General features: G+C 41.6%; 1 pseudogene; it reads right to left on the reverse strand.

The window, feature by feature from the left end:
• Positions 1-17,619, reverse strand: part of LOC119522088 — a 122,003-nt pseudogene extending 104,384 nt beyond the window's left edge.
• Positions 17,620-22,527: the final 4,908 nt, after the last annotated feature.

A 22,527-nucleotide genomic window follows, 5' to 3' on the forward strand; every position in this document is an offset into this window, starting at 1 on the left:
ATGAAGGATCTCAGAGACCTCATTGTAGAGGGAATAAAATTGGCAGTACCCAAATCTCAAAATTTGGATAAGGCCTTTGAGGTAAATCAAGAGAAAGATGAGTCTCCCTCTGCTTATCTACAAAGATTGAGAGAACAAGTAAGGAAATATTCAGGTATGGATCCTGAAGACCCTGTAGCCCAGGGAATGTTAAAGGTCAGCTATGTGAAGGGATCTTGGCCTGATATTCAGAAAAAGATTCAGAAAATAGATGGATGGATGAATAAGCCATTGGAGGAGTTATTAAGGGAAGCACAGAAAGTATTTGTAAGAAGGGAGGACGAAAAACAAAAGCAGCAGGCTAAAGTCATGATAGCCACTGTTGACCACTTGGTCAAGAAAAGATTAGAAACAGGAAATGGGGGATGCAGACAGAGGCGAGATAGGGGAGGGGGCTGGGCTGATTTAAAAAAAGGAGCAAGGAAAATGCAGAACTCTGCAGGGTGTTATCATTGTGAAAAGCCTGGCCATTTCAAAGGGAGTGCCCAGACTTACAGAAGGAGGGTCGAGTTATACCGCTAATGAATTTTGAAGACTAGGAGAGTCAGAGGCTCTTCATCTCAGAAGCCCACCGGGAGCCTTTAGTAAATTTAAAGGTGGGTCCATATCAAGAGGAAATTACATTCTTGGTAGACACTGGAGCAGCTTGCTCCTCTGTAAATCATTTTCCAAAGGGGGCCAGGCTCTCTGGCAGTTCCCTCACCGTCACAGGGGTAAAAGTGGAGGGATTTAAAGTTCCCATTCTTGAACCTACTAACATTTGTTGGGAAAATAATCAAATCATAGCTCCCTTGTTGCACATCCCAGAAGCTGGGAGTAATTTATTAGGAAGAGACCTAATAATACCTATGGGACTGGATTTAGAGGTAAGGAATGGACGGATTGAGGTTTTGGCCCTGCTCACTGAAGAAGATGAAAAAGACATTAAGGAGGAGGTATGGGTAAAAGAAGGAAACAGGGGAGGGTTGCAAATTCCCCCAATTAAAATCAAGTTAAAAAAGGAAGGGGAGGTCGTGTGCCAGAAACAATATCCTATTCCTCTTAAAGGAAGACAGGGACTCCAACCCACCATTGAGGGTCTCCTTCGAGATGGACTCTTGGAAACCTGTATGTCCTCTTTTAATACTCCCATTCTCCCCATTCGGAAACCAGATGGTAGCTGGAGAATGGTGCAGGATCTAAGGGCCATTAATAAAATTGTCCAGGTTCGACACCCTGTAGTTCCTAATCCTTACACTCTCCTGAGTAAAATTCCCTTCCATCATAAGTGGTTTAGTGTAGTAGATTTAAAGGATGCCTTCTGGGCCTGTCCCCTTGATCCAGAAAGTAGAGACCTGTTTGCCTTTGAGTGGGAAGATCCCTTCAATGGGCGAAAGCAGCAATACAGATGGACGGTCTTACCTCAGGGTTTCACGGAGTCCCCCAATCTCTTTGGGCAAGAGTTAGAGAGGGTACTGGAAACATTTCCAGTCCCACCTGAAATCACCCTTCTGCAATATGTAGATGATCTATTAATATCAGGTAAAGAAAGGCAAGTGGTGGCTCAAGCTACGAAAAATCTACTGAACTTTTTAGGGGAACAAGGATTAAGGGTATCTAAAAGTAAACTGCAATTTGTAGCAAGGGAAGTTAAGTACCTAGGCCACCTGATAAGTGAAGGAAAAAGAAAAATCCGGCGGGCGGGGCAAGATGGCAGACTGGTGAGCTGTAAGTTTTAGTTACTCCTCCAGGAAAGTAGGTAAAAAGCCAGGAACTGCATGGACTGGACACCACAGAGCAATCTGTCTTTGGGCATACTTCATACAACACTCATGAAAATGTTGAACTGCTGAGATCAGCGAAATCTGTAAGTTTTTGCGGCCGGGGGGCCCGCGCCCCTCCCTGCTGGGCTCAGTTCCGTGGGAGGAGGGGCTGTCAGCTCCGGGAAGGAGAAGGGAGAACTGCAGTGGTAGCCCTTATCGGAAACTCATTCTACTGATTCAAACTCCAACCATAGATAGACTGAGACCAGACACCAGAGAATCTGAGAGCAGCCAGCCCAGCAGAGAGGAGACAGGCATAGAAAAAAAACAACACGAAAAACTCCAAAATAAAAGCAGAGGATTTTTGGAGTTCTGGTGAACACAGAAAGGGGAAGGGCGGAGCTCAGGCCTTGAGGCGCATATGCAAATCCCGAAGAAAAGCTGATCTCTCTGCCCTGTGGACCTTTCCTTAATGGCCCTGGTTGCTTTGTCTATTAGCATTTCAATAACCCAGTAGATCTCTGAGGAGGGCCCTTTTTTTTTTTTTTTTTTTAAATCCTTTTTTCTTTTTCTAAAACAATTACTCTAAGAAGCCCAATACAGAAAGCCTCAAAGAATTGCAATTTGGGCACGTCAAGTCAAGAGCAGAACTAAGAGAGCTCTGAGACAAAAGGCAATAATCCAGTGGCTGAGAAAATTCACTAAACAACACAACTTCCCAAGAAAAGGGGGGTGTCCGCTCACAGCCACCATCCTGGTGGACAGGAAACACTCCTGCCCATTGCCAGCCCCATAGCCCAGAGCTGCCCCAGACAACCCAGTGTGACGGAAGTGCTTCAAATAACAGGCACACACCACAAAACTGGGCATGGACATTAGCCTTCCCTGCAACCTCAGCTGAATGTCCCAGAGCTGGGAAGGTGGAGCAGTGTGAATTAACAAAGCCCCATTCAGCCATCATTTCAGCAGACTGGGAGCCTCCCTACACAGCCCAGCAGCCCAGAACTGCCCTGGGGGGACGGCACTCACCTGAGACATAGTACAGTCATCCCTCAACGGAGGACCCGGGGTGCACAGCCTGCAAGAGGGGCCCACTTGCAAGACTCAGGAGCCATACGCCAATACCAAAGACTTGTGGGTCAGTGGCAGAGACAAACTGTGGCAGGACTGAACTGAAGGATTAGACTATTGCAGCAGCTTTAAAACTCTAGGATCATCAGGGAGATTTGATTGTTAGGGCCACCACCACTCCCCGACTGCCCAGAAACACGCCCCACATACAGGGCAGGTAACACCAACTACACACGCAAGCTTGGTACACCAATTGGGCCCCACAAGACTCACTCCCCCACTCACCAAAAAGGCTAAGCAGGGGAGAACTGGCTTGTGGAGAACAGGTGGCTCGTGGACGCCACCTGCTGGTTAGTTAGAGAAAGTGTACTCCACGAAGCTGTAGATCTGATAAATTAGAGATAAGGACTTCAATAGGTCTACAAACCCTAAAAGAACCCTATCAAGTTCAGCAAATGCCACGAGGCCAAAAACAACAGAAAATTATAAAGCATATGAAAAAACCAGACGATATGGATAACCCAAGCCCAAGCACCCAAATCAAAAGACCAGAAGAGACACAGCACCTAGAGCAGCTACTCAAAGAACTACAGATGAACAATGAGACCATAGTACGGGATATGAAGTAAATCAAGAAGACTCTAGAAGAGCATAAAGAAGACATTGCAAGACTAAATAAAAAAATGGATGATCTTATGGAAATTAAAGAAACTGTTGACCAAATTAAAAAGATACTGGACACTCATAGTACAAGACTAGAGGAAGTTGAACAACGAATCAGTGACCTGGAAGATGACAGAATGGAAAATGAAAGCATAAAAGAAAGAATGGGGAAAAAAAATTGAAAAAATCGAAATGGACCTCAGGGATATGATAGATAATATGAAACGTCCGAATATAAGACTCATTGGTGTCCCAGAAGGGGAAGAAAAGGGTAAAGGTCTAGGAAGAGTATTCAAAGAAATTGTTGGGGAAAACTTCCCAAATCTTCTAAACAACATAAATACACAAATCATAAATGCTCAGCGAACTCCAAATAGAATAAATCCAAATAAACCCACTCCGAGATATATACTGATCACGCTGTCAAACACGGAAGAGAAGGAGCAAGTTCTGAAAGCAGCAAGAGAAAAGCAATTCACCACATACAAAGGAAACAGCATAAGACTAAGTAGTGACTACTCAGCAGCCACCATGGAGGCAAGAAGGCAGTGGCACGATATATTTAAAATTCTGAGTGAGAGGAATTTCCAGCCAAGAATACTTTATCCAGCAAAGCTCTCCTTCAAATTTGAGGGAGAGCTTAAATTTTTCACAGACAAACAAATGCTGAGAGAATTTGCTAACAAGAGACCTGCCCTACTGGAGATACTAAAGGGAGCCCTACAGACAGAGAAACAAAGACAGGACAGAGAGACTTGGAGAAAGGTTCAGTACTAAAGAGATTCGGTATGGGTACAATAAAGGATATTAATAGAGAGAGGGAAAAATATGGCAAACATAAACCAAAGGATAAGATGGCCGATTCAAGAAATGCCTTCACGGTTTTAACGTTGAATGTAAATGGATTAAACTCCCAATTAAAAGATATAGATTCGCAGAATGGATCAAAAAAAATGAACCATCAATATGTTGCATACAAGAGACTCATCTTAGACACAGGGACACAAAGAAACTGAAAGTGAAAGGATGGAAAAAAATATTTCATGCAAGCTACAGCCAAAAGAAAGCAGGTGTAGCAATATTAATCTCAGATAAAATAGACTTCAAATGCAGGGATGTTTTGAGAGACAAAGAAGGCCACTACATACTAATAAAAGGGTCAATTCAGCAAGAAGAAATAACAATCGTAAATGTCTATGCACCCAATCAAGGTGCCACAAAATACATGAGAGAAACACTGGCAAAACTAAAGGAAGCAATTGATGTTTCCACAATAATTGTGGGAGACTTCAACACATCACTCTCTCCTATAGACAGATCAACCAGACAGAAGACCAATAAGGAAATTGAAAACCTAAACAATCTGATAAATGAATTAGATTTAACAGACATCTACAGGACATTACATCCCAAATCACCAGGATACACATTCTTTTCTAGTGCTCACGGAACTTTCTCCAGAATAGATCATATGCTGGGACATAAAACAAGCCTCAATAAATTTAAAAAGATTGAAATTATTCAAAGCACATTCTCTGACCACAATGGAATACAATTAGAAGTCAATAACCATCAGAGACTTAGAAAATTCACAAATACCTGGAGGTTAAACAACACACTCCTAAACAATCAGTGGGTTAAAGAAGAAATAGCAAGAGAAATTGCTAAATATATAGAGACGAATGAAAATGAGAACACAACATACCAAAACCTATGGGATGCAGCAAAAGCAGTGCTAAGGGGGAAATTTATAGCACTAAACGCATATATTAAAAAGGAAGAAAGAGCCAAAATCAAAGAACTAATGGATCAACTGAAGAAGCTAGAAAATGAACAGCAAACCAATCCTAAACCAAGTAGAAGAAAAGAAATAACAAGGATTAAAGCAGAAATAAATGACATAGAGAACAAAAAAACAATAGAGAGGATAAATATCACCAAAAGTTGGTTCTTTGAGAAGATCAACAAGATTGACAAGCCCCTAGCTAGACTGACAAAATCGAAAAGAGAGAAGACCCATATAAACAAAATAATGAATGAAAAGGTGACATAACTGCAGATCCTGAAGAAATTAAAAAATTATAAGAAGATATTATGAACAACTGTATGGCAACAAACTGGATAATGTAGAAGAAATGGACAATTTCCTGGAAACATATGAACAACCTAGACTGACCAGAGAAGAAATAGAAGACCTCAACCAACCCATCACAAGCAAAGAGATCCAATCAGTCATCAAAAATCTTCCCACAAATAAATGCCCAGGGCCAGATGGCTTCACAGGGGAATTCTACCAAACTTTCCAGAAAGAACTGACACCAATCTTACTCAAACTCTTTCAAAACATTGAAAAAAATGGAACACTACCTAACTCATTTTATGAAGCTAACATCAATCTAATACCAAAACCAGGCAAAGATGCTACAAAAAAGGAAAACTACCGGCCAATCTCCCTAATGAATATAGATGCAAAAATCCTCAACAAAATACTTGCAAATCGAATCCAAAGACACATTAAAAAAATCATACACCATGACCAAGTGGGGTTCATTCCAGGCATGCAAGGATGGTTAAACATAAGAAAATCAATCAATGTATTACAACACATTAAAAACTCGAAAGGGAAAAATCAATTGATCATCTCAATAGATGCTGAAAAAGCATTTGACAAAATGCAACATCCCTTTTTGATAAAAACACTTCAAAAGGTAGGAATTGAAGGAAACTTCCACAACATGATAAAGAGCATATATGAAAAACCCACAGCCAGCATAGTACTCAATGGTGAGAGACTGAAAGCCTTCCCTCTAAGATCAGGAACAAGACAAGGATGCCCGCTGTCACCACTGTTATTCAACATTGTGCTGGAAGTGCTAGCCAGGGCAATCCGGCAAGACAAAGAAATAAAAGGCATCCAAATTGGAAAAGAAGAAGTAAAACTGTCATTGTTTGCAGATGATATGATCTTATATCTAGAAAACCCTGAGAAATCAACGATACACCTACTAGAGCTAATAAACAAATTTAGCAAAGTAGCGGGATACAAGATTAATGCACATAAGTCAGTAATGTTTCTATATGCTAGAAATGAACAAACTGAAGAGACACTCAAGACAAAGATACCATTTTCAATAGCAACTAAAAAAATCAAGTACCTAGGAATAAACTTAACCAAAGATGTAAAAGACCTATACAAAGAAAACTACATAACTCTACTAAAAGAAATAGAAGGGGACCTTAAAAGATGGAAAAATATTCCATGTTCATGGATAGGAAGGCTAAATGTCATTAAGATGTCAATTCTACCCAAACTCATCTACAGATTCAATGCAATCCCAATCAAAATTCCAACAACCTACTTTGCAGACTTGGAAAAGCTAGTTATCAAATTTATTTGGAAAGGGAATATGCCTCGAATTGCTAAAGACACTCTAAAAAAGAAAAACGAAGTGGGAGGACTTACACTCCCTGACTTTGAAGCTTATTATAAAGCCACAGTTGCCAAAACAGCATGGTACTGGCACAAAGATAGACATATAGATCAATGGAATCGAATTGAGAATTCAGAGATAGACCCTCAGATCTTTGATAAGGCCCCCAAAGTCACCGAACTGAGCCATAATGGTCTTTTCAACAAATGGGGCTGGGAGAGTTGGATATCCATATCCAAAAGAATGAAAGAGGACCCCTACCTCACCCCCTACACAAAAATTAACTCAAAATGGACCAAAGATCTCAATATAAAAGAAAGTACCATAAAACTCCTAGAAGATAATGTAGGAAAACATCTTCAAGACCTTGTATTAGGAGGCCACTTCCTAGACTTTACACCCAAAGCACAAGCAACAAAAGAGAAAATAGATAAATGGGAACTCCTCAAGCTTAGAAGTTTCTGCACCTCAAAGGAATTTCTCAAAAAGGTAAAGAGGCAGCCAACTCAATGGGAAAAAATTTTTGGAAACCATGTATCTGACAAAAGACTGATATCTTGCATATACAATGAAATCCTACAACTCAATGACAATAGTACAGACAGCCCAATTATAAAATGGGCAAAAGATATGAAAAGACAGTTCTCTGAAGAGGAAATACAAATGGCCAAGAAACACATGAAAAAATGTTCAGCTTCACTAGCTATTAGAGAGATGCAAATTAAGACCACAATGAGATACCATCTAACTCCGGTTAGAATGGCTGCCATTAAACAAACAGGAATCTACAAATGCTGGAGGGGATGTGGAGAAATTGGAACTCTTATTCATTGTTGGTGGGACTGTATAATGGTTCAGCCACTCTGGAAGTCAGTCTGGCAGTTCCTTAGAAAACTAGATATAGAGCTACCATTCGATCCAGCGATTGCACTTCTCGGTATATACCCGGAAGATCGGAAAGCAGTGACACGAACAGATATCTGCACGCCAATGTTCATAGCAGCATTATTCACAGTTGCCAAGAGATGGAAACAACCCAAATGTCCTTCAACAGATGAGTGGATAAATAAAATGTGGTATATACGCACGATGGAATACTACGCGGCAGTAAGAAGGAACGATCTGGTGAAACATATGACAACATGGATGAACCTTGAAGACATAATGCTGAGCGAAATAAGCCAGGCACAAAAAGAGAAATATTATATGCTACCACTAATGTGAACTTTGAAAAATGTAAAACAAATGGTTTATAATGTAGAATGTAGGGGAACTAGCAGTAGAGAGCAATTAAGGAAGGGGGAACAATAATCCAAGAAGAACAGATAAGCTATTTAACGTTCTGGGGATGCCCAGAAATGACTATGGTCTGTTAATTTCTGATGGATATAGTAGGAACAAGTTCACAGAAATGTTGCTATATTATGTAACTTTCTTGGGGTAAAGTAGGAACATGTTGGAAGTTAAGCAGTTATCTTAGGTTAGTTGTCTTTTTCTTACTCCCTTGTTATGGTCTCTTTGAAATGTTCTTTTATTGTATGTTTGTTTTCTTTTTAACTTTTTTTTTCATACAGTTGATTTAAAAAAGAAGGGAAAGTTAAAAAAAAAAAAAAGAAAGAAAGAAAAACAAGGAAAAAAAAAAGATGTAGTGCCCCCTTGAGGAGCCTGTGGAGAATGCAGGGGTATTCGCCTACCCCACCTCCATGGTTGCTAACATGACCACAGACATAGGGGACTGGTGGTTTGATGGGTTGAGCCCTCTACCATAAGTTTTACCCTTGGGAAGACGGTTGCTGCAAAGGAGAGGCTAGGCCTCCCTATGTTTGTGCCTAGGAGTCTCCTCCTGAATGCCTCTTTGTTGCTCAGATGTGGCCCTCTCTCTCTGGCTAAGCCAACTTGAAAGGTGAAATCACTGCCCTCCCCCCTACGTGGGATCAGACACCCAGGGGAGTGAATCTCCCTGGCAACGTGGAATATGACTCCCGGGGAGGAATGTAGACCCGGCATCGTGGGATGGAGAACATCTTCTTGACCAAAAGGGGGATGTGAAAGGGAATGAAATAAGCTTCAGTGGCAGAGAGATTCCAAAACGAGCCGAGAGATCACTCTGGTGGGCACTCTTACGCACACTTTAGACAACCTTTTTTAGGTTCTAAAGAATTGGGGTAGCTGGTGGTGGATACCTGAAACTATTAAACTACAACCCAGAACCCATGAATCCCGAAGACAGTTGTATAAAAATGTAGCTTATGAGGGGTGACAATGGGATTGGGAATGCCATAAGGACCAAACTCCACTTTGTCTAGTTTATGGATGGATGTGTAGAAAAGTAGGGGAAGGAAACAAACAGACAAAGGTACCCAGTGTTCTTTTTTACTTCAATTGCTCTTTTTCACTCTAATTATTATTCTTGTTATTTTTGTGTGTGTGCTAATGAAGGTGTCAGGGATTGATTTAGGTGATGAATGTACAACTATGTAATGGTACTGTAAACAATCGAAAGTACAATTTGTTTTGTATGACTGCGTGGTATGCGAATATATCTCAATAAAATGATGATAAAAAAAAAAAAAAAAAAGAAAGAAAAATCCATCCAGAAAGAATCCAGGCCATAGTAGAGTTGCCTCTTCCTCAAACAAAAAGAGAGCTAAGAAAATTCCTGGGATTGGTAGGGTACTGTAGATTGTGGATAGATTCTTTTGCATCTCGAACTAAAGAGCTATACCAAAAATTACTAGAGGAAGAGCCTGAAAAGATAGAATGGGAGGAAGTGGAAATAAAGGCATTAAATGAACTCAAGCAGGCATTGGTGCAAGCTCCTGTTCTAGCACTTCCTTCCCTCGAAAAACCCTTTCACCTGTTTGTTACAGTAGATAAGGGAACAGCTTTGGGGGTCCTAACCCAAATCTGGGGAGGCCAAAGAAAGCCGGTGGCTTTCCTTTCAAAGGTTTTAGATCCAGTCTCTAGGGGGTGGCCTGGGTGTGTTCAAGCCATTGCAGCAACTGCCCTTTTAGTAGAAGAAAGCAGGAAATTAACCTTTGGAGGGGCATTAGTAGTTAGTACTCCTCATCAAGTGAGAACTATTCTGTCTCAAAGGGCAGGGAAATGGTTAACTGATTCTCGAATCTTAAAATATGAAGCAATGCTAATGGAAAAAGATGATTTGGTCTTAACAACAGATCATAGCCTAAACCCGGCCTCCTTCCTCTGGAAGGGGCCTGAGCAAGTAGAGACCGCTGAGCATGACTGTTTAGACCTAATTGAATACCAAACTCGAGTCCGACCTGACCTAAGGGATCTTCCCCTGCACTCGGGGGAAAGACTGTTCATAGATGGATCCTCCAGAGTCCTAGAAGGAGAAAGGCACAATGGCTATGCAGTTGTGGATGGGATAACTTGTGAAGTAAAAGAAGCTAGCCGATTGCCCAATAAGTGGTCAGCTCAAACTTGTGAATTGTATGCACTAAATCAAGCCCTCAAATTATTAGAAGGAAAGGATGGTACAATATACACTGACTCTAAGTATGCCTTTGGGGTAGTCCACACCTTTGGAAAGATCTGGGAAGAAAGGGGATTAATCAATAGCAAAGGAAAAGAACTGGTTCATGGGGAATTGGTGAAACAAGTATTAACCAATCTACTCTTACCTAGAGAAATATCAGTGGTGCATATAAATGGACACCAGAAGGGACCTACTTTTGAGGCAAAAGGCAATAGGTTGGCTGATGAAAAGGCTAAGGAGGCCTCTCTCTACCCCCCTTTAAAAATAATGGTCCTAATACCCTCTATCCCTAAGGAATTTGGGGTCCCTACATTCTCTGCCAAAGAAGTAAAAGAGTTGAAACAGTTAGGAGCAACCTTAAATGATCAGGGGAAATGGTTTCTCCCAGATGGCAGACAAATGTTAAATAAACAAATAATGAGGGAGATATTAGCAGTCCTACACCAGGGGAGTCATTGGCGGGTACAAGCCATGTGTGATGTAGTACTTAAACAATTTGGATGTGTAGGCCTTTATACAGTTGCTAAACAAATCTGTGAGCGGTGCATAATTTGTCAAAAAATTAATAAAAAGGTTTTAAGAAAACAGGTACAAGGGGGAAGAGAGCCGGGCCTGAGACCATTCCAGAGCATTCAAGTTGATTATACTGAAATGCCACCAATCGGTCGTTCAAAATATATTTTGGTAATTGTCGACCACCTCACTGGATGGGTGGAAGCCTACCCTCTATCCTCAGCTACAGCATTGGGAACTTCTAAAGTTATCCTTGAACAAATCATTCCCCGTTATGGGTTAGTGGAAAATATAGACTCTGATAATGGCAGTCACTTTACCTCCCGTGTATTGCAGAATGTCATGAGAAGCCTGGGTGTCACTTGGGACTTCCACACTCCCTGGCATCCACCATCCTCTGGGAGAGTGGAAAGAATGAATCAAACCATAAAGAAACATCTTTCTAAATTAGTTTTGGAAACAAAGTTACCTTGGATCAAGTGCTTACCTATAGCTCTACTAAGAATCAGGACTGCCCCTAGAAAAGAACTGGGAATTTCCCCTTATGAAATGCTTTTTGGTTTGCCTTTCCCCAGGAGGACTGGAGAGCTCCCCTCCCTAGACACAAAGGATCTTTTTCTTAAGAATTATATACTGGCCTTGTCTTCTACTTTATCACCTCTCAGGCACCGTGGACTGCTGGCTCAGACCCCGCCTCTTGAATTTGCTGCCCATCGACATCAGCCTGGCAGCTGGGTTCTGATCCAGTCGTGGAAAGAATCCAAACTTCAATCGATCTGGGAAGGACCCTATCAAGTCTTGCTGACAACTGAGATGGCAGTCCGAACGGCAGAAAGAGGCTGGACTCATTACACACGAGTGAAGGGACTGGTGCCTGAACCAGACGATAAGTATCCAGCAACTCAACCTGAATCCTGGAAAGTGACTCCTACCTCAGATCCCCTAAGGATCACTTTAAATAGGCAACAGTTGAAAGAACATACTAGGAGGGAGGAAGGGCTGGATTAAACCCTATGTTTGCATTGTGCTCTGTGTATAGCTTAATGATGAAATTGCTTATACTGATCATAATGTTCTATATTCAAGGAGTAACAGGTTCTGCTAAGCTGGTTATAAGTGTAGTCAAAGGCTTAAAGTCTCAAACTGTACAATTTGATGTTTGTCAAGTAATGAGCTGTAAAAATCTAAAACATCAGCAACAACTGAGGGAGGAATATAAGCATTTATGTAAGCAGACTGTTCAAATAGAAAGCAAGATTGTTGGGGGGCGAACATTTGAGAGTATAACTTATGAGACACCTAACCCCTGTTATTCTTGGAACACTGCTTGGTGGACCACACAGTATGAGGGATGGGTCTTACCCAGGTTGGAGGAAAAACCATTAAGGGAAACTTGGCTGGAATTTAACTCTCCAGTTCAAATTGACCCCAAGGTCATTAGAATACTTAAGGCCAAAGACTTAAAGCAAACCACAGAAATAGAGACAGGTTATGGAAATACAAATGCCTGGGTAGAATGGGGCAAACATACCATCCAGAGTCTAAACAGAAGTGTCTGTTATGCTTGTACAACCAAACAACCCACTGTTCAGATTATGCCCTTCCCCTTGGGGATGAAAAAGCATGAAAGGGAGTTTAAATGTATAACACTCCTCTTTCAAAATGCTACTCCTGGTGAAAGTTGTAGTACGTTGTCCTCCCTTTTCCCTCCAGTCCAGGAGGGAAGTGTCAAAGCCATACCAGCGTCTCACCTTGGTCCTGGAAACCACTCTGCCTGTCTCTCCAGATGGGAAGAAGGGCTCCAGGATCTTGGTACCATGGCTTTGTGTACACAGGTGTGGAATGTGAGCAAGGATAGTACTGGCAACTTCTCCAGCCTAACTATACCCTGAGCAGACCTCTGGTGGTACTGTGGGAAGGGCATCCTCTGGCCAACACTACCTGAAAGGTGGGGAGGAACCTGTGCTCTGGTTCAACTGGCTATCTCATTTACCCTGGCATTTGAAAGTAATAAAAAGGTACCAACCCAAGGCAAAGGAGAAAAGAAAAATGTACAAAGTGTACCTAGTTCCTTCAATAAAAAAATGTTTGTAGATAGTATAGGGGTTCCCCAGAAAGTTCCTAATGAGTTTAAAGCTAAAAATCAAGTAGCTGCAGAATTTAAATCGTCCTTATTCTGGTGGGTCACCATCAATAAAAATGTCAATCATCAGCTAAAATTTATCAACTATACCAGGGATGTCATTAAAGAAATAGCAGAACAGTTAGATGCCACTAGCCGAATGGCATGGGAAAACAGAATGGCCCTAGACATGATGCTAGCTGAAAAAGGAGGCGTCTGTGCTATAGTTGGGGGAAATTGTCGCACATTCATCCCCAATAATACCGCACCTAATGGAACTATCACCAAAGCCCTACAAGGCTTAACAGCCTTATTTCAGAAACTAGAAAAGAATTCTAGCATTAAGAACCCACTCATAGAATGGTTGGAAAATTGGTTCGAGAAATGGAAAGGAATTGCAACATCTATTTTAATTTTCCTTATCATTCCAGCCAAAATGTTTATAACAGCTGGGTGCTACATAATCCCGTGTGCTCAAAGGCTAGTTCAAAAACCCATCAAAACCACTAGAATCAAAAATAAGAAAGATCCCTATGATGAGGAATGTGAAAAAGCCCTTAGCAAATTTGAGAATCTAAAATGTGAAAACTAAAAGTGTTTAAAAAGAAAGAGGAGGGAATCTGTAAGAAAGGAATAAGTTTCGTTTTCACATAGAGACAGCATGGAATAAGGGAAATGGAGGCAAAACCAGTTTAAACAAGCCCCAGACAAAGAGAAGAGAGAATCTGCCTGATGTAAAGAGACATGAGGTAGTATCAGAGGCGGGAACTCACAGCAAAAAAATAAAAATTTGGGGGGGGATTGGCTAATCAGTTCAAAATCTCAATAATGAGCTAGTTGGCTCTCTGGGATTGGCTGTACAAATTAAAATCTCAAAAGATGAATTAGTTAGTGTTCTCGGATAGGCTGTAACCTCTGTAGTACCCAGTCAATGGGGAAACAGGGGAGGGACTTGCGAATTAGGAGTAGGAGATTTAAAGATCGCCATTCTCTTCCTCTGGGGTGCCAGCCTTCCGCATGTTTGGCTGGACGCCCCATCTTGCAAGATCGTAAATAAATTCTTTTCTCCTCCAGAACCGAGAGAGCGTTTATTCCCTTACAGGTACCACTTTATTTCCGGCAATCACCACAATCAATTTTTTGAACATTTTCATTACTCCAAAAATAAAGAATAAGAATAAAACTAAAAGTAAAAAAGAACATCCAAAACATTTCATACTCCTTTTCACCCCCTATTATTCATTTACTTTTTGTCCCCCTTTTTTCCACTCATATGTCCATACACTGGATAAAGGGAGTGTGAACCACAAGGTTTTCATAATCACACAGTCACACCTTATAAGGTATATAGTTATACGATCGTCTTCAAGAATCAAGGATACTGGACTGCAATTCAACAGTTTCAAGTATTTCCTTCTAGCTATTATAGTACACTAAAAACTAAAAAGGGGTATCTATATAACGCATAAGAATAACCTCCAGAATGACCTCTCAATTCCATTTGAGATCTCTCAGCCACTGAAACTTTATTTTGTTTCATTTCTCTTCCCCTTTTTGTCAGGAAGGCTTTCTCAATCCTATGATGCCAGGTCCAGGCTCATCCCTGGGAGTCATGTCCCACATTGCTAAGGAGATTTACACCCCTGGGAGTATGTCCCATGTAGGGGGGAGGGCAGTGAGTTTATATGGTGAGTGGACTTAGAGAGAGATGGGCCACATCTGAGTAACAAAAGAGGTTCTCTGGGGAAGACTCTTAGGCAACATTATAAGTAGGCTTAGCCTCTCCTTCGCAATAACAAGCTTCATAAGGGCAAGCCCCAAGATCGAGGACTTAGCCTACTACAATGGTATTCCCCAATGCTTGCAAGAATATCAGGAATTCCCCAGGTGGGGAAGTTTAATGTTTCCACATTTTCCCCCAGGCCCTCAAGGGGGCCCTGCAAATACTCCTTATTCTCTTCCCAAGTTACTCTGGGATGTATCAGGGTTTTCACACTAACCTGTACAAACCAACCAGCTCTCATCCCCTATTAAAGTTTCCATGTAATTATGGTGTTTGAATAAATTGACCATAAAAATTAAATTATATAGCGCACTACAGAGAGTATAGATTTTGCACCAAATCAACATCTGTTCCTTTGGTCTCACACAGAAGTTGAGGTTTTAAAACACAGACAATATCAGCCTTTACCCTTTAGTCTGGTTTACCTTAGTTCTAATCAAGTCCTTTTCGTTCATATCTCTTTTTCAGCTTTTTTAAACATTTGCTGTATGGGTAATGCTGACATTCATAGCTGCTGACCTCTGGCTCTGAGTCTCTGGTGTCACACAGATACTCAAAGTTACAGGGACTAATCAGGTTATACACAAACAGCTCAGCATCTTAGAATTTAGAGATAACCACTGAAACTCACGAATAGATATGACTGCTATAAGAGCTTACAGTCTAGGAACCTTTACCATAAGCCTTCCCCTGATGACCGATGCTCTCAGACTTAATTCTCAGAGTTTGAACAATATAGTTAGTCCATATTAGTGAGGTGTTATAATGTTTGTCTTTTCCATTCTGGCTTATTTCACTCAACATACTGTCCTCAAGATCCATCCACTCAGTTGCATGCCCCACAACTTCATTCCTTCTTGCAGCCATTCAATATTCCATTGTATGTATATACCACAGTTCACCATTCTGTTTATCAGTCGATGTACCCTTAGGCCACTTCCATCCATTGCCACCTCCATCCATTGCAAATCGTGAATATGGCTGCCATAAACACCAGTGTGCAATGTATACTCATGTCCCTGCTCTCAGTTCTTCCAAGAATACACCCAATAATGGGGTTGCAGGACCATATGGCAACCCCATAGTTAGCTTCCTGTGGAACCATCACACTGCCCTCTAGCTGGGCACCATTCCACTTTCCTACCAACAGGAAATAGGTACATCCCTCTTTCCACATTTTCTCCAGCACTTGTATCCCTCTGTTTATTTTTTTTTTAACAGTTTTATTCACAGACCATACAATCCACCCTAAGTAAACAATCCATGATTCCCAGTATAATCACATAAGCATGCATTCGCCACCACATTCTATATGAGGGCATTTCCATCTCTTCCCCGAAAAAGAGGAAAAGGAAAACAAAATGAAGAATAAAAATACAAAAGATAGAAGAAAAATAAAAATAAAATACAACGAAAAGGTCAGACCACATCACCACCACCAAGAATCCCATCTCACTCCCTTGTATCCCCCTCTTATAGACATTTAGCTTTGGTATATTGCCTTTGTTACAATTAATGGAAGCATCTTACAATGTTACCATTAACTAAAGACTCTAGTTTGCATTGATTGTATGTTTTCCCCTATATCATCCTCCTGACTGGAGGGAGGGGCTCAGGCAGAAGCCTGGATGCCAGGGAAATGCAGAGGGGCTCCCCAAAGGCCTCTTGGTAGCTCCTAGTTGTGCTTGAGTCTTAGTAAGCCTTTTGAAGAGATGCTTACCCAGCCTGACCTGTGGAGGTTGGTCAGGTGATTGCCCATTTTCTTGATGAGTTTTACCTCCTCCTCTGGGGAATTGCTCTCCAGGAAGTCACAGAGATGAGGGTCTGTGTTGGTAGTATCCAGGGCATGCTGACCCAAAAGGGCGAGGATCATGTTCTTCTCCAGGACCATAGCATAGCAGCTTCATGGAGTCCAGATTTTCACCCATTCATCTTTTTTTTTTTAAATATTCATTTTATTGAGATATATTCACATACCACGCAGTCATACAAAACAAATCGTACATTCGATTGTTCACAGTACCATTACATAGTTGTACATTCATCACCAAAATCAATCCCTGACACCCTCATTACCATACACACAAAAATAACCAGAATAATAATTAAAGTGAAAAAGAGCAATTAAAGTAAAAAAGAACACTGAGTGCCTTTGTCTGTTTGTTTGTTTGTTTCCTTCCCCTATTTTTCTACTCATCCATCCATAGACTAGCCAAAGGGGAGTGTGGTCCTTATGGCTTTCCCAATCCCATTGTCACCCCTCATAAGCTACATTTTTATACAATTGTCTTCAAGATTCATGGGTTCTAGGTTGTAGTTTGATAGTTTCAGGTATCTACCACCAGCTACTCCAATTCATTAGAACCTAAAAAGGGTTGTCTAAATTGTGCGTAAGAGTGCCCACCAGAGTGACCTCTCGGCTCCTTTTGGAATCTCTCTGCCACTGAAGTTTATTTCATTTCCATTCACATCCCCCTTTTTCACCCATTCATCTTGAGATGGCTTTTGCAGGTCCTGGAAGAGGGTGCCGATGCCATGCTGGTTTTGCATCTTTAAGAGATACTAGGTGCCCCCATACTTTTCTTTGCCAACTCACAGAAGAAGTGGTACTTGCCGTCCAGAGCCACATAGTTGCGCTGGAAATAGAAGCCCAGAGAGAAGTAGGTATAGGAGGAAGGCAGATGCAAATTGACCAGGCGGTTGACAGAGGACTCCACTTTGGCAGAATAATTCTGATGGATGTGGAAGCTCATGGTTGGTCCACAATGAGGAGCTAACTACAGAAAAATGGTTTTAGCTGGACCTGGAAGCAAGGGATGGTCAAGAAGTTGGTCCAGGAGGTTACAACTGGAGAGGAAGTTAGAGGGGGATCCGAGGCTGAAGATGGGGGTTAGTCACTGGGTCTGTTCCATCCAAACACTGTAGAAGCAAGAGATAATTCCGTGGAATCTCCCGGCCACTCTTGGTGTCGCTATTTTTAATTGTAGCAGTTCAGATAGGTTTATAATGATATCTCATGGTTTTAATTTGTATTTCCCTGATTGCTAATGATGTTGAACGTGTTTTCATATGCTTATTTGCCATCTGTACATCCTCTTTAGTGAAATATCTCTTCGTGTCTTTTGCCCATTTTTTAATTGTTTGGCTTTTTACTGTTGAGTTTTGAGGGTATTTTTTATATATTCTAGATACAAGTCAGATATGTACTTTGCAAATATTTTCTCCCAGTCTGTAGCTTGGCTTTTCATCCTCTAAATAGGATCTTTCATGATGCAAAAGTTTTACATTTTGATGAACTTCCAATTTACTGAATTTTTTCTTTAACAGATTATGCTTTTGGTGTCAAGTCTAAGAACTTTTTGCCTAGATCCTGAAGGTTTTTTTCCTATGTTGTTTTCCAAAAGTTTTTATAGTTTTTTGTTTTGCATTTAAGTGTATGATCTAAGTAATCCATTTTATTTCATGATCCATGTGTATGAACAGAAGTGTTCATAAAACTGTTCACAAAACAATCCTTATCCTAGGTCATTTGCCTGTTTGTATTCAAAGCCATTCCCAACCTTCCCTTGCTGTACTCTGCAAATGGCATTTTTCAGGTTTCCAGTTGGGTTTTAGCTAATGGGAGACATTGGAAAGAAACTGGAGAGTAGGAGGCAGGGAGAAGCCAGGCTGTCTCCCCTCTCTCCCTTTCAGGTGGTGTTTCTGGCAATGGTTGTTGTTTCATCTGCCAGATAAAATATAGAATACCCAAATAAATTAGAATGTCAGATAAACAGTGGATAATTTCTTAGTGTAAGTATGTTCCATGCAATATTTGGGACACACTTATACTAAAAAAAAATTGTTGTTTATTTGAAATGCAAATTTAACTGGGCATCTTTGTTTTCTGTTGTTTGTGTTTTGTGTTTTTTTTCCCCAAATCTGGCAGCCCTGTCTTCTGTGTCTCCAGTTCCTACCATGACAACCCCTCACTCTGTTGTCCCAGCTTGTCTTGGCCCAGTCCCCACTGTGATTTTAGCTCCTCCTGGCCTCTAGACTCTGGTAATACAACTTCCTTCCTGTGCCCCGCCAGGTCTAGGGATGGTAGCTTCTTGCTGTAGCTAATCTTTGAATTGCCTCTCCATTTGGCTTTTCAGCTACCTCAATATTTCTTTAGCTCCTTCCATCCCCCAAATTTTTTTAATGACTTGACATGAGCTTTTTCCTTGATTAAACCTCATTTCTTTTCTATTTCATTTTCTTTTTAAAATTCTGCTTGCTACCCACTAAATTAATTTCATGACTGCGATGGTTAGGTTCATGTGTCAACTTGGCCAGGTGATGGTGCCCAGTTGTCTGGTCAACCAAGCACTGGCCTATCTGTTGCTGTGAAGATATTTCATGGACTTACATCATCAGTACGTTGATTGCATCTATGGCTGATTACATCTGCAGTTGGCTAAGGGGAGTGTCTTCTGCTATGAGAGACATTTAATCTAATCGGTTGAAGGCTTTTAAGGAGGAGGTGATCACTTCAGCAGTCAGAAGAGAGAACTTTCGTCTCTACTTCAGCCAGGCAGCCTCTTCATCCAGCCACTCCTGTCCTTGCCCAATGGGCTCATGAACAAAGTGATCATGGTGGATGGAGGTTATGCATGGGCTCAGCAACATAGACTTCCACTCACAAAGGCCAACCTGGCTACAGCCACAGCTGAGTGCCCAGTCTGCCAGCAGCAGAAACCCACACTCAGTCCCCAATATGGCACCATTCCCTGAGGTGATCAGCCTGCTACCTGGTGGCAGGTTCATCACATTGGACCACTTCCATCATGGAAGGGGCAATGATTTGTTCTAATTGGAATAGACACATACTCCAGATATGGGTTTGCCTTCCCTGCACACATTGCTTCTGCCAAAACTACCATCTGTGGACTTACAGAATGCCTTATCCACTATCATGGTATTCCACACAGCATTGCTTCTGATCAAGGAAACCACTTCACAGCAAATGAAGTGCGGGAATGAGCACATGCTCATGGAATTCTCTGGTCTTACTGTGTTCCCCATCATCCAGAGGCAGCTGCGTTGACAGAACAGTGGAATGGCCTTTTGAAGACTCAATTACAACACCAACCAGGTGACAATACCTTGCAGGGCAGGGGCAATGTTCTCCAGGAGGCTGTGTATGCTCTGCATCAACATCCACTCTATGGTGCTGTTTCTCCTATAGCCAGGATTCACGGGTCCAGGAATCAAGGGGTGGAAATGGGAGTAGTACCACTCACTATCCCCGCTAGTGATCTGCTAGAAAAATTTTTCCTTTCTGTCCCTGAATCCTTAGGCTTTGCTGGTCTACAGGTCTTAGTTCCAAAAGGAGGAGTGCTGCCACCAGGAGACACAACAATTCCATTGAACTGGAAGTTAAGCTTGCCATCGGGCCACTTTGGGCTTCTCATGCCTATGAATCAGAAGACAAGGAAGGGGATTACTATACTGACTGGGGTGATTGATCCTGACTATCTATCAAGGGGAAATAGGACTGCAACTATACAATGGAGGTAAAGAAGAGTTTTCCTGGAATATAGGGTGTTCTAGTTTGCTAATGCTGCCAGAATGCAAAACACCAGAGATGGATTGGCTTTTATAAAAGGGGGTTTATTTGGTTACACAGTTACAGTCTTAAGGCCATAAAGTGTCCAAGGTAACACATCAGCAATCGGGTACCTTCACTGGAGGATGGCCAGTGGTGTCCGGAAAACCTCTGTTAGCTGGGAAGGCACGTGGCTGGCGTCTGCTCCAAAGTTCTGGTTTCAAATTGGCTTTCTCCCAGGGTGTTCCTCTCTAGGCTGCAGTTCCTCAAAAATGTCACTCTTAGTTGCACTTGGGGTATTTGTCTCTCTTAGCTTCTCCGGAGCAAGAGTTTGCTTTCAACAGCCGTCTTCAAACTGTCTCTCATCTGCAGCTCCTGTGCTTTCTTCAAAGTGTCCCTCTTGGCTGTAGCTCCTCTTCAAAATGTCACTCACAGCTGCACTGAGTCTCTTCTGTTAGCCAGCTCATTTATATGGCTCCAGTGATTTAATTTAGACCCACCCTGAATGGGTGGGGTAACACCTCCATGGAAATTATCCAATCAGAGTCATCACCCACAGTTGGGTGGGGCACATCTCCATGGAAACACTCAAAGAATTACAATGTAGTTAACACTGATAGGTCTGCCCAGACAAGATTACATCAAAGATAGTGGCGTTTGGGGGGACATAATACATTCAAACTGGCACACAGAGGATCCCCTAGGGTGTCTCCTAGTACTACCATGCCCTGTGATTAAAGTCAATGGAAACCTGCAACAACCCAATCCAAGCAGGACTACCAACAGCCCAGAAACTTCAGGAATGGTTTGGGTCACCCCACCAGGCAAAGAACCATGGCCAGCTGAGGTGCTTGCTGAGGGGAAAGGGAACATGGAATGGGTAGTGGAAGAAGGTAGTCATAAATGTGAACTACAACCACGTGACCAGTTATAGAAATGAGGACTGTTACAGTATGAACACTTCTTCCTTGTTTTGTTATGAGTATATTTGCATTTGTACATAAAGCACATATCTTTGTTTTCTTCTGTATCTTATCCCCTTATCATATGGCATAAGTTGTATTGTTCATATTATAGTATTTAAGCTATAGGATATCTAGTTTAAGAATGAATAATACCCAAGGACTTGCACCCTATTCTGGATAGATTTAGTGCATTTCTGGTTGTATGCAGGACAGTTGAGTATTATTACACAAAAAATATGTCTAATACTGTTTTTTTATTTAGACATTAAACATGGTTTAAGGTGATGAGTATAGCTGCCAAGTTGACAAGGGGTCAACTGTGATGGTTAAGTTCATGTGTCAACTTGGCCAGGTGATGGTGTCCAGTAGTCTGGTCAAGCAAGCACTGGCCTATCTGTTGCTTGTGAAGACATTTCATGGACTTACATCATCAGTACACTGATTGCATCTATGGCTGATTACACCTGCAGTCGGCTAAGGGGAGTGTCTTCTGCAATGAGAGATGTTTAATCTAATCAGCTGAAGGCTTTTAAGGGGGAGGTGATGACTTCAGCAGTCAGAAAAGAGAACTTTCATCTCTACTTCAGCCAGCCAGCCTCTCCTGGGGAATTCTTTGGAGACCTTCATCAGAGTGCCAGCTTTGCAGCCTGCCCTATGGAATTTGGACTCGTGCGTCCCCACAGTTGTGTGAGACACTTTTATAAAATCGCATACTATTTACAGATCTCTCTTGTTGGTTTTGTTTCCCTAGAAAATTCATTACAATGACCTACTAGACAGACTGAAAAACACTGATGTATGAGGAGGGAGACAGAATCCTACACAGCAATGATAAATGCTTTGATAGAGGTCAAAAGTGCCAGAACCAAGGGAAGGAAGACTTCCTAGACTCCTTAGGTCCATGGAGGGGAGCATAGGGGAGCAAATATCTACTCAGAATAGCAGAGTCACTCAAGCTAACATGAATCCTCAGGATTCCCCAAGGAAAGATCCTGCCCCTAGTGCACTCCATGAAAGCCTTTTACTAACCTCAGAGAAAATACACCAGAACTTAATGGAAGACAGACAGTAAGTAAGAAGTTTAATAAAAACACTTAGAGGCCTAGAGTGTTGACCGAGCTTCTTTG

The sequence above is a fragment of the Choloepus didactylus genome, chromosome X, assembly GCF_015220235.1.
Source record: "Choloepus didactylus isolate mChoDid1 chromosome X, mChoDid1.pri, whole genome shotgun sequence".
Taxonomy (NCBI): domain Eukaryota; kingdom Metazoa; phylum Chordata; class Mammalia; order Pilosa; family Megalonychidae; genus Choloepus; species Choloepus didactylus.